This window comes from Diabrotica virgifera, chromosome 1, assembly GCF_917563875.1.
Source record: "Diabrotica virgifera virgifera chromosome 1, PGI_DIABVI_V3a".
Taxonomy (NCBI): domain Eukaryota; kingdom Metazoa; phylum Arthropoda; class Insecta; order Coleoptera; family Chrysomelidae; genus Diabrotica; species Diabrotica virgifera.
This window is the reverse complement of record NC_065443.1, coordinates 229041020-229055251: the sequence shown is the minus strand read 5'-3', so window position 1 is coordinate 229055251 and position 14232 is coordinate 229041020. Positions and strand designations below refer to the sequence as shown.

Genomic DNA, 14232 nt, shown 5'->3' with positions numbered 1-14232 from the left:
CGCACAAGTGGTCTATTACTTTTCTGTCCAAAAAACGTTTATATGTTTTTTGTCATTTTGAATTAAACACCTAAAAGTTCGTTTATGCTTTATGTTTCTAGTTTGATTCTATTTTTGAAGTTATTAGGTGCGATTGGGAAAAATGTGAGTTTTTTATAAAACTAACAGTATGCACTATTGTGCACACAGACAATATAAAGTTAGTTGCTAAATCTTTCAAGTTACGTATCGGTGGAAATAAAGTGTGAACAAAATATATTGGTGTTTTTAGTAAATATATGTTTTATAATTTTTTAATTTGTGCTATTCTTTTAATGAAATTTTTTGGAAAGTAGTAAGTATTAAAATTTAATTTAATATTTAAATAAATTACAAATAAACTGTTTGTTTTGAATCTATTTATTTCCTTGAAATAGTTGAAATCATATATACAGTAGACGCTCTCTTAACCGACCATGACGGGAGCTGCCTATAGGTCAGATAATCAAAAAGTTGGTTAAACCGAAAATCTTTAAAACCACCCTCAGAAAGACATTACATATGTAACTCTATTAAAAATATATATATTTTATGATCTATAAACAGAAAAGTAGTATGTACATATAATAGTCCGTCCGCTATAACTTTTCCCATGGGTCATGATTCATTTTTAAACAAATTAAGTCAAAATATAAAGTGAAACGAATGTCGATGTGTATATACATATGTAATTAACAATATCACTCACAAGACAAATTATGAAACTTGTATGACCTCTAATCTAAAAATAGTATCATCCAAACAGGTGTAGGGTGGGTCGGTTAAGAGGGCGTCTACTGTAAGTATAACTTACATACATAAAAGTACACACACTATTTTTTAATCCATGTTTAAACACTGGTTATGTCACTAGTATTAAAAGAGGCACCTAAACACATTTTGCAAATTATCACAAAAACTAATCTTGTAAGTAACAGACCAGTTTAGCTCCAGCATCCTCATCTGATCTTCCCCCTTTTCTAGCAACAGTTTATGCCTGGGAGAATCCACGTGCAGAATAACTGATAAATGCTTATACTTTTCATTAACAATAACCATACTAACTCCTTCTACGCTATGTATTCTGCTTTACTATTTTGACCAGCTTCTTATCTTCCACACATCCGAACCTAAATGACTTAAACTCATACTCTCACCTTTTCTATAGAATTATCACAATACCGTTTTAGCTTTTTAAGAAGCAAATGATATTTTTACACAATCAGTGTGAAACCAATTATTGCAAGCTCCACTGCAGCCCATCCATAATGAGACCAGAATTTTGTTTACAATGATTTGGTTCAGATTCATTTAGTTTCTGTTATGAATTAACGTCTTTTTTCTCCGAATCAATATTGCACTATCTATAGGCACTTCAGACTTTCTCAAAACAAGCAGTTCTAATAAAAGAACATAACATTAATTTAATCAAAATATAATTTTGCATTTTTTCATTTTTTGCACTGTTTCTATATAACCTCAATCTTCTTTTTACAACTGACAGTTATGTAAAATTTATATTTTTGTGTGCGACTAGGGCAACCAGTGATCACTGAGGGCGGCCATATTTTGCTCTGGTTTCCGGGCTTGGCTACACTCTCCCTGGACGCACTCTGGGTTTAGTTAGGCATTAATTTTAAGAAATGTTGCTGGCTAAATGGGCACAGCTTCCAAAGGCCACAAAAGAAGAAGAAAAAATAAACAAACAAAAATCTTACATAACCTTCTAAGTTTTCTATAGTAGTGTTCGCGCAGTACAAATCGAGCATACCCAGAGTAAGTTCGGGATTAGTTTCCAATGCGCAGGCGTCAACGTAAACTTATCCTGGACATGCTCAGGATTTTTCGCTCCGCGAACAATTTTCGGATTCGCAATGTAATGACGGGTTGCATACATTAAGGTTAGAGAAGGAAGCCTTTTGTTGTCTCTTTCTTATTTCGAAATGTCAAAAAAATGCAAATGCAACAAATTTGTATTTCAACAAAGAGAAAGAGAATAAAGGCAACAGGCAAACGATTAACTTTCTATTCAATAATTCAATGCCTTTCTTAGAAGGTAGAAATTTGATTAGAGTCTTTCTTTATTATTTCCACAATATAATGTGGTTATTTCCACTCTGAAATCCAGCTTACATTCTTGTAGAGAGTAAAAGATTGTTGATATTAGAGAGTTAATAGAGAGTTATTGCCACCGGCAAATAAAGGATCCTTTATTACAGGATACTTTAATAAAGGACAAATACAGGACGGGTCTAAAAGAGTGGTATTGCAAACGCTGTTAAAGAATCTTTTATTTTGACAAATGACATGAAATATTTTTGTAAATATAAAAATAACCTATAAAATTCCATTTGTCGATATAAATTAAAATAAGATAATTGAAGAGTAAAACGTTAAATTTAATTATTTTGCCATTTAAAGATGTTTAGAGAACAACATAATATATCCCATAATACTAATCGTTCAATAATATGGAAGTGCAATAAATTGGAAATACTATTTTAGGAGTTTTTAAATACTTTTGCATTATGGGTATATGTAATGGGGAATTTCTGGAGAATATATTATTAGGGAATAGTGAATATCCATTCCTCAACTACAACTACCGAATGACACCATTCCAGAATTTTCAGACAGAAGTTGTGTTTTTATAATCCATCACAAATCCCTTCAAGAATTGTTATTGAAAGAACATTTGGTATTGTGAAGAGATTTCCCATTTTACCATATGTAATGAGATGCAGCTTGTTCAGTTTTACATAATGCAGTAGTACATAATAGAGAAAACGTTGAAATACTGGCAAATGAGTGTGGTGTTGATATTGATATAGAAGCTGTGGCAGTACATTTTCAACCAGGAGCTAATCTAATGTGACTAAATTGTGTGTGTGTTTGTTTAAAATTATTGTTCGACATTTAAAGCTAGCGCTTAAACTAATTTTATTTTTATTGGACTGCAGTTTGTTAATAAATTTATAAATAAATATAAATATTATATTGGTAATTATGTATTTTTTATGGAAAATAAGCCACAATTTTACTAAAAAATGAATTTATTAACGTTTCGAAGCCCAAATCGGGTTTCGGTGTCAAAATATAAAATACTATTGTATTTATTATTAAAATACAAAATACTATTTTTCAATAGTATTTTGTATTTTGACAACGAAACCCGATTTGTGCTTCGAAACGTTAATAAATTCATTTTTTAGTAAAATTGTGGCTTATTTCCCATAAAAAATACGTAATTATAAAAATGCCACAAGGAAATAGCTTCAGAACAATATTATATTGGTGACTGATTTTAAGTATTTTATGATCATTAGCAGGTTTTAAATAATAAATTTATAAATATATACATACATGCTATTGGCGTTTGATCTTTTATCCATTTGGCCCTCTCTTTCTTTCTTTTCACCTCTGGATAACTAGTTATCAGGAAGTTTATCTGACAGATTAGATACTAATAGATATCTGACAGAGAAAAACTTCCCGTTAACTAGTTATCCGGAGCTGAAAAGACAGATACTAAGGATACTGTTATATAAACTTCCCAATAATTAGTTATCTGAAAATGAAAAGACCAGGGGCGGTTTCTCCATTGGTTCATTTGTGCAGTGAACACCCAATCAAATTTCATTAAAATACATATTTTTAAAAATCTCATAAATACCATTAAAATATTTTTTCTTAAATCTCATAAATATCATAGTATCATTAAAATATAACTGTATTTATTAATCACATAATTTGTTTGCACAACACCGCTACGCTAGATGCACGTGGTGAGTGCAGAATTCAAATTGAACCCAGCGACTATACAGTAACCCTATAGAAGAACGAGAGCTCTTAAATCCGTGAACCAGGGATTCTCCTATCTTAAAACATTGGCCATTTGTGCACTGCACACAGAGACCGGGGCGAAGCGTTTCGATTCACAGTTTGGCATTTTCTGTTGTGGGATTTTATTAAATACAATATTGGTAGGTAGTTTTTTTAGGATGGTGGAGCCTTATTCGGTGAAGTTTATAAAAGAAAATGCAAATAGTTTTGAAAATCGACTTCTTATAAAAAGAATGGACTAACTTGGCCGGAGATAAACTTGGTACAAGAATGTGCAATAAGAAATAAAAAGTTTAAACATTGTTTTAAAGTTGAACAATATAGAAAAACTTAGTGATTATGTGGGTGTGATAAACTACATTCTTTATTTTGTTTTCCATGTTTAGTATTTTCAAAGAATAAAACTATAATTTCAATCTCGGTCTTTGGATGCCGTTAAAATAAACGGATTTTTAAATAGTTTTGACAAAGCAATTTCATTATTCGCAACTTCTGCCTCCACCTTCACCACCGAAGAAGCGCCATCATTCAGTAGGTATCATATTCTGCACAAAACAAAAAAAGTGTGTGACATCCTGACTAATCGGGTCAAAGATAGGTTTCATTTTACAGAACATCTTTTGGCGAGGCCCCAAAAATTTTTCGCCTGCGGCGCGTATTCACCGTTCGTATAATTACATTCTTTAATTGAACACCCTCCTTAAATTACCACGAGCCGCCACTGGAAAAGACCTCTAATCTGTCAGATAAACTTCCCGATATACAAAAAGATAATAGAAGAATTAAGCTTTATGCTGGTTTTTATTAATTTTTTTGGCAATGTTTAAATAAACAAATACTGATGGCATGAAATGGATCACGAACAAGGAGGAATGAAGAAGGAATTGGAGATTGTGTTTACCATTAAACGCATAAAACTGCAGTATCTGGGACACATATGATAAATCAGCACCGTTACTCGTTACTCCCTGCTGCAGTACATATTGCAAGGTACAGTCAAAGGTAAGCGAAGACCTGGTAGAGGGAGAATATCAATGGAACTGTTTCGAATCGCAGCTAGCAAGGTTACAATTGCTATACGATTTCCAACATTCGAAACGGATAAGAACCAAAAGAAGAAGATGGCATGAAAATGAAAGTGTATTAATACTTTTGATTAAAAACTTTATAGATTCTTATCTATAAAAGATTAAATTTTCAAAAATAAATACTTGAACCTTTGTTTTATTTTGTTAACCTGTTGTTATATATCTGTTGAATAGAACTCTATTTTGAATCTAGAATTTTAACAAATCCTAACTTTCATTAAAATTTATTGATCTTATATCTTCAATAAATATTTATTTCTATAGAAAAATGTAAAATATATTGAGTTTAATAAATGAGTTACTGATATTTTAAGTCTGATCATTGTAATTAGTAACAATTTAAAATTATTTAGGTAATATTCCTTTTTACAACTTCTTGTAATAACTCGAGCTTCAATAAAATGTTCTTTTCTATATTCGTTTGGGTCAAAACATCAATAATCTATATCTCAGAATATTACTTAGAGTTGCTTTTAATAAATAAAACCCAACATACAACTATAATGATGAAGTTTAATCAAATATCAATCCCACAATACATAAATTATCAATCCAAAGAAGTGACAAGATAAATTCAAAATACAAGTGAAGTTAGACCTTTCTTCACATTTTTGACACGTTATGTCAAAATAAAGGAACTTTTATTAAAATAAAGGTGTCCTCTAATTTTCCTTAAATACAGGCGGCCTGTATTTTATTAAAAGACAAAAATAAAAGACGCAATACTGCGCATGCTTATACGTCAAAATAAAGGATCTTTTATTACAGGTCGACTTAAAAGACGTTGGCAATAGAGAGATATCGAAACCCCATTTAACATCGTCCTTTAATAAAAGATCCTTTATTTTGACATATACGCAAGCGCAGTATCACATCCTTTATTTTTGTCCTGTAATAAAATACAGGCCGCCTGTATTTAAGGAAAAATAAAGGACAAAAATCTTTTAATAAAGGATCCTGTATTTTGACGTAACGTGTCAAAAATGTGACATATTTGTCAAATTATGTGAAGAAACAAGAAAAGAAAGGCGTCTAACTTCACTTATATTTATGTTTTTATCACATCTGGATATTTTTGATCTAAGTTGAAGTTTTATTTAATTAAAAAGAACTCCTAAATAAAGGAATAACAGTTTATTCTCAGATATAGATTATTAATGTTTTGACCCAAATCAATATAAAAAAGAATATTTAAGAACATTGAGTTATTAGAAAAAGTTTGTAAACAGGAAATTAAATATAATTTTTGTAAATAATTTTAGTTTTTAATAATTAGGTACAATAATCAGACATAGAATTTCTTTACAACTCATTTAAACTCCAGACATTTTTGTATAGAAATAAATATTTTTATTACAGATATATAAGATGTACCTACCTAATTTCAATTAATTTGAATGCACAAGTATCATACTTGAGACATTGTGGAAAAGTTTAGGATTTGTTCAAATTCTGCATTCAAAGGTAGAGTTCAATTCAACAGATATATAACATAAATGGTATTAAAATATAAACGGGTTCATACAATAAAACAAAGATTTAAGTATTTATTTTTGAAATTTTTTGTCCTTGATGTATATCGTTTTGAACCAAAAGTATTACACTTTCATTTTCGTGCCATCAGCTTTTGTTTATTTAAATATACTGTCAAAATAATTCATCCACCATAAAGCTATTCATCTATTATTTTTGTCCTTTAAAACACTTACTTTAGTTTTGGGCTATGTCGGCTCCATCTTTGTTGCCGAGCCACAAATCTTCGAGGGTACAAGGATAGTTTCTGCATGTAAGAAGATGTTCCATATTCTGTATTTTTCCATAGTCACAGTTCACATCATCTTGGTCTATTTTCCCCCATTTTATAATGTTTGATTTTACTGGAGCGACCCCTGGTCATATCCTATTTATAGTTTTCCGTGTTATAAAGTCTAGGTCTAGAGATTGTCTGGTCCATTGAACCTAGGGAAGAGGAAAATACTCATCCTGCACTGTTCCAAGGAAGCTTTTCCTGGATTTTAGTCGCTTTTGTGGCGTTCAAGCTTTGTATAGGGCATTCCACTCATCCACAATTTGTTTAATTTTCTATATGTGCTCTGCAACGCATCTGTGTATCAACGGTTCTACAAAACCCGATAAAACAATTTGTTTGTTCATACATTTTTGCTAGTTGTGGAAGTCCTTTTAACGGAAAGTGATATAACATATTTTAAAGGATACGTAAAATCAAACACCAATATGTATTTATAAATTTATTAAAAAACTGCTAATAATAAAATACTTAAAATCAGACACCAATATTAAACTATATATACTATACCTATTTATTTATAACTTTTTGTCCAATAAAAATAAAATTATCAACATTAACCGTTTAAACTTGCCTTAAATTGCGAATAATTTTAACACAAACACACACAAAATGTAGTTGCACTAGATTTGCTCCTGTTAGAAAATGTACTGCCACAGCTTGTTCGATTTGGCGAATGGATTTAGTGTCCGCAGTCATATAAACCCAAATAAACAACAAAGCTTGTTCGATTAAATCGCACCACCTTCATATTTGTTAGTACAATTTTCAATGAAACTGTAAAACTGAACAAACTCATATTATTCTTTAAATATAACTTGCATCTTATTTCACATATTAATATTGGAAATCTTCTCTTCAAAATACAAAATGTTCTTTCAATAACAGCTCTTGAAGCAATTTGTGATTAATTACACAGCACTTCAACTACTCCCTAACAGATACATTGTCCATAAATTCTCCATTTCGTATACCCATAATATGTAAAAGTATTTAACAACTCCCTTATAGTTATAACATAGTATTTCTATTTTCACTTTCATGTTGTACAGTGAGACAGTGAGTATTATGGGTTATGCTGTTCTTTAAATGACAAAATAATTAAATTCAACGTTTTACTCTTTTCAATGATCTTATTCTTAATTGTCTTGTTCTTACTCTTATTTTAATATTTATCTCTATAATATAATAAGATCTTATTTTTTATAAGAGATTACAAATAGAATTTTATAGGTTATTTTTATATTTACAAAAATATTGAATGTCATTTGTCAAAATAAAAGATTCCTTAAAACTGCTTTTCGATAACTCTCATTACACATGTCCTGTATTTGTCCTTTATGAAAAGATCCTGTAATAAAGGAACTTTTAAGTCCGAGTTTCGATATCTCTCTAATAACTCTCTATTGCCAACGTCTTTTAAGTCGACCTGTAATAAAAGATCCTTTATTTTGACGTATAAGCATGCGCAGTATTGCGTCTTTTATTTTTGTCTTTTAATAAAATACAGGCCGCCTGTATTTAAGGAAAATTAGAGGACACCTTTATTTTAATAAAAGTTCCTTTATTTTGACATAACGTGTCAAAAATATGAAGAAAGGTCTAACTTCACTTGTATTTTGAATTTATCTTGTCGCTTCTTTGGATTGATAATTTATGTATTGTGGGATTGATATTTGATTAAACTTTCATCATTAAAGTTGTATGTTGGGTTTTATTTATTAAAAACAACTCTAAGTAATATTCTGAGATATAGATTATTGATGTTTTGACCCAAACGAATATAGAAAAGAACATTTTATTGAAGCTTGAGTTATTACAAGAAGTTGTAAAAAGGAATATTACATAAATAATTTTAAATTGTTACTAATTACAATGATAAGACTTAAAATATCAGTAACTCATTTATTAAACTCAATATATTTTACATTTTTCTATAGAAATAAATCTTTATTGAAGATATAAGAAATTGAAGATATAAGATCAATACATTTTAATGAAAGTTAGGATTTGTTAAAATTCTAGATTCAAAATAGAGTTCTATTCAACAGATATATAACAACAGGTTAACAAAATAAAACAAAGGTTCAAGTATTTATTTTTGAAAATTTAATCTTTTATAGATTAGAATCTATAAAGTTTTTAATCAAAAGTATTAATACACTTTCATTTTCATGCCATCTTCTTCTTTTGGTTCTTATCCGTTTCGAATGTTGGAAATCATATAGCAATCGTAACCTTGCTAGCTGCGATTCGAAACAGTTCCATTGATATTCTCCCTCTACCAGGTCTTCGCTTACCTTTGACTGTACCTTGCAATATGTACTGCAGCAGGGAGTAACGGTGCTGATTTATCATATGTGTCCCAGATACTGCAGTTTTATGCGTTTAATGGTAAACACAATCTCCAATTCCTTCTTCATTCCTCCTTGTTCGTGATCCATTTCATGCCATCAGTATTTGTTTATTTAAACATTGTCAAAAAAATTAATAAAAACCAGCATAAAGCTTAATTCTTCTATTATCTTTTTGTATATCGGGAAGTTTATCTGACAGATTAGAGGTCTTTTCATTTTCAGATAACTAATTTTTGGGAAGTTTATATAACAGTATCCTTAGTATCTGTCTTTTCAGCTCCGGATAACTAGTTAACGGGAAGTTTTTCTCTGTCAGATATCTATTAGTATCTAATCTGTCAGATAAACTTCCTGATAACTAGTTATCCAGAGGTGAAAAGAAAGAAAGAGAGGGCCATAATGGATAAAAGATCAAACGCCAATAGCATGTATGTATATATTTATAAATTTATTATTTAAAACCTGCTAATGATCATAAAATACTTAAAATCAGTCACCAATATAATATTTATATTTATTTATAAATTTATTAACAAACTGCAGTCCAATAAAAATAAAATTAGTTTAAGCGCTAGCTTTAAATGTCCAACAATAATTTTAAACAAACACACACACAATTTAGTCGCATTAGATTAGCTCCTGGTTGAAAATGTACTGCCACAGCTTCTATACCAATATCAACAGCACACTCATTTGCCAGTATTTCAACGTTTTCTCTATTATGTACTACTGCAATATGTAAAACTGAACAAGCTGATATTATTCTTTGAATAAAAGGTAACTTGCATCTCATTACATATGGTAAAATGGGAAATCTCTTCACAATACCAAATGTTCTTTCAATAACAATTCTTGAAGGGATTTGTGATGGATTATAAAAACACAACTTCTGTCTGAAAATTCTGGAATGGTGTCATTCGGTAGTTGTAGTTGAGGAATGGATATCCACTATTCCCTAATGATATATTCTCCAGAAATTCCCCATTACATATACCCATAATGCAAAAGTATTTAAAAACTCCTAAAATAGTATTTCCAATTTATTGCACTTCCATATTATTGAACGATGAGTATTATGGGATATATTATGTTGTTCTCTAAACATCTTTAAATGACAAAATAATTAAATTTAACGTTTTACTCTTCAATTATCTTATTTTAATTTATATCGACAAATGGAATTTTATAGGTTATTTTTATATTTACAAAAATATTTCATGTCATTTGTCAAAATAAAAGATTCTTTAACTGCGTTTGCAATACCACTCTTTTAGACCCGTCCTGTATTTGTCCTTTATTAAAGTATCCTGTAATAAAGGATCCTTTATTTGCCGGTGGCAATAACTCTCTATTTAGATATAAAAATTACCTTTAACTTCATTGGGGTTGAACATTATCTGAAGGAAGGAATAATTTAGTAAAACAATCATTTCCAATTTTGATATCTATGTATTGAATTTAATAGGTTGTGGCATTGTGTTGTGGTTTGTTACACCACAAAAATAATGAAATATAACAAGACACAAGAAATAGTTTCAGAATAAGTTTGATGTATTGTTTATGTTTCATTATATTCAATAAGAGACTAATTTAACTCATAAATTAAACTGAAAAATAAACCACAAGAATATGTAGATACTTATAAGCTCATTTAGATAGAAGAAATTAAGTAAAAACAGAGTACAATTTATTGTAATACATACTACCGTAATAGATAATTATCGAATATCGAATGAAAATAATACTAGAAAAGGTACCTACTTATTTATAAACATACGAAATGGAAAACATTGACAAAAACAACTAAAAAAGCTTTAATATAAAAAATATTAAAATTTGTTTGAAGAATATTTAAATGATACAACACTTCCAAAACTTTAAAAACCAGAATCTACATCTACACGTCTACACTACAAGCTGTTTAACAAAACAATATTTTAGGTTAAGAATTGGAGGGAGTAAGAACAGAATGTCAAGAAGTTCTTCCCAAATATTTTGTGCGCCTGTGCGAACTTAAAATCCGAAACAAAATCCTCGAACGTCGAGAGGGTATTCCGGACACGTTCAGGATCTTTTTCCTGTACTGCGCGAACACCGAATTAAAAATCCGGAGGGTGTTCAGAGGGAAAGATTTGGACTCCGCGAACGCCCAATTTTGTAATGCGCAGGCGTTCTCCCTCTGGGTATACCCAGGACGTACTGCGCGATCAAAGCTTATACTATAGGAAAACATGACTGATACTGGGTGCATTCAGATGACCACAGCGGCTGGACAGCTGAGCCAGCAGTAGCTGTCAGACGTCACCGCTGGAAGTCAGCCGCTGAGAGATTTACTAAGCTTTCCCTATCACAGCTGGATACAACCACTCAGCCGATTTCTGCTGACAGTCAGCTGCTATGGTCGTCCAAACGCACCCACATACGCTCTGAGCTTCGCTGGTGTCGCTCCTAGCGGATTACTAATTCAACTTTCACCAGTAATTTTTAAATTTATTATTTAATTTTATCGCTTAATATTTACAACGCAAAAAAGTAATTAAATTGTAATCGATTTTTTAAAAATTTTGCTAACTGTTTTAACGTTCTCTTAATGAAATATTAATTTCTTACTTCAGATACATTCACAATTATCGTGTAGATGGCGCTTAGATGATTTATATCTAATTATAATTAGATATTACAAAATATTAAAAAAACTTAATTCAGTATTTAAACCGTAAGTATACTTAAGATAAAAATATATCACAGCTTTGACCAACTAATATTTTTTCTAATTAATGTTTTTAATTTCAATTTTAAATTATTCACTTTGACATTTATGTCAAATTTCCAGTAAAGGTTTACAGACTTGTCACTACTGGCTCTCGCGATTTTTTAATTATCCCCTCTACCTACGAGCTCAGCGTATATTACAGATACAGTTGGAAAAATGAAAGAATACCCATGAACGATCACATCAATCACTTAATTTATGTGTGTTATCTTTTTCTATAAATAATAAACGTTTGTTATAGAAAAAGATAGGAAACACAAAATAAGTGATTGATGTGATCGTTCATGGGTATTCTTTATTTTTCCCACTGTAGTTATCTTTGTTTCACACTCTTAAAGACAAAGAGAAACAGTGTCACCTGTAGTTGCTGTGGTAAATACATACCGTCGAAAAAATGAAAGAATACCCATGAACGATCACATCAATCACATATTATTCAGATTATTAATAATCTATCTCTCTCATTTATTATTTATGAAAAAAAAACAGCAAATACAAAATATGTGATTGATGTGATTGTTCATGGGTATTCTTTCATTTTTCCGACTGTATATGTTTTTATTTGGCAACAGCGCTTGTTTCCAAACTTAACAGTAGTGAAAAACTAATAAATGAGGAAAAATTTGTTGAATTGGCTTGCCGTCAAGTTTGTATGAGTACCAGTGGGTTATATTTCATTAAATATAATATGAAGTGCATGCCTAATTGTTTAACTTTTAGTTTATCATACTTTAACAATGAATTGGGTGGCTCTCTGATCCAATATAAGTACTGTTATTATTTCCACTAAAAATGGTTACAGGAACAATTTTTTAAATTTTTTGATTTGATTGATATGACACATTTTTAAAATTCTGATCAGTCTGACGTAGAGGACATTTTGTTTGAATAATAGGTTTGTTCTAGCAAACAGTCGAACTAGTCAGCAAACAGTTGGTCAGTGAGAGAACATAATACAGTTACGAGTGCTATCCCCTCTACTCACGCTGGTCCACTATTCGCTAATGGTTTCAGACCGTTTGAAACTCGTGCTAGAACAAACCGATTGTCTGTAAGAAACAAATCACAATAACTGAATAAAACAGATTTTCCCACCTACCTCTATCCAAAGTATACATTTCCTGGCCTCATTGTAGGGAGCATAGTCATATTTTTTCTCCCTAGGGAAACAAAGTACTTTTAATCCCTAGGGAGTAAAAGTAAAAGTGATGTTGACGTCATACTATGTCATAGCATAGATGAAATAACTTATTGACACCCTATACTATTACTCTATTTTCTATTAGGTAAGTATCCATACATTTTAAATTTTATTTATAGATGTTGCAAAATGGTAAAAACAGTAAATTGTTATTTTGATTTAAAAATTTTTCATTAATAATTTGATAGTTATACTGTACCTACTTGTTAGTTTTAGTTCTCTAATAAATTTTGTTAGTTCTATTGTTGATTGAATACACAAATTCCTGTATTCAATTATGATTCATGTATTCAATCAACAGTTTTATAAATATTTTAAAAATGGAATAATGACTTATTTGAGGGAGGTGGAAAAATGTATAACATGGGAGAAGTGCCTTTTCCTCCCTTGAATGATTACTGTAGTAAACTAGTAAACTTTATTCTTGGGAGGAAAAGGTGCACTTCGCTCTCTTGTTATACAAATATCTATAGGTGTTAAATTGGTGAATAAACAAAAAACCAATATAAATAATTAAATACTTTCGCTTTCTTCTCTAAATATTGTTGGTACAGCATTGCATTTTAATTTTCTGCTGCCATCTTGTCTAACTTTTTTCCACATGTCAGAAGTAGTGTTCCTAAACATTCAAAAATTGAATACAATATTTTTTAATGATATAAATATTATAAAGAGAATGCATCAAATGCAAATACATACTCAATTAATTTTACTTGAAGAACTTACTTCACAAACAACAGCATATTTGTTTGGATCTTGTTTTAACCCTATATTTTTAATCCACACTTTCCATCGTTCAGATTCTTTTGGGAAAGAATTCATTTTCACATTATTTTTCCCCAATCGACTTCGCAACCTTTTACCTTAGAAGAAGGCATTTTTCAACCTGAATAATAGTATGTAATAGTAATTTAATATTTCTCGATCTATCTAGTTAAGTGAGGTTAAACCAGAGTAAACGAAAAATAAACAAGATCATCTGTTTACCCCTTCCAAATTAATCCGGAAATCTGAGCAAAAGATGGCGGAGCCAATCAGCTTTTAGCGTATACGATGGCAACACTCTTCCAAGACGCACACTGGTTTACCCCTTCCAAATTAATCCGGAAATCTGAGCAAAAGATGGCGGAGCCAATCAGCTTTTA

At 30.4% G+C, this 14232-nt stretch overlaps 1 long non-coding RNA gene across 1 annotated transcript; it reads right to left on the bottom strand.

Moving 5' to 3' along the window:
* Positions 1-383: 383 nt before the first annotated feature.
* On the bottom strand, positions 384-13800 carry LOC126882763 (uncharacterized). The gene is made up of 2 exons (XR_007697372.1): positions 11356-13800; positions 384-1744 (listed from the first exon to the last, which is right to left on the bottom strand). It is a non-coding gene; the product is annotated as an uncharacterized LOC126882763 (long non-coding RNA).
* Between the last annotated feature and the right edge of the window lie 432 nt (positions 13801-14232).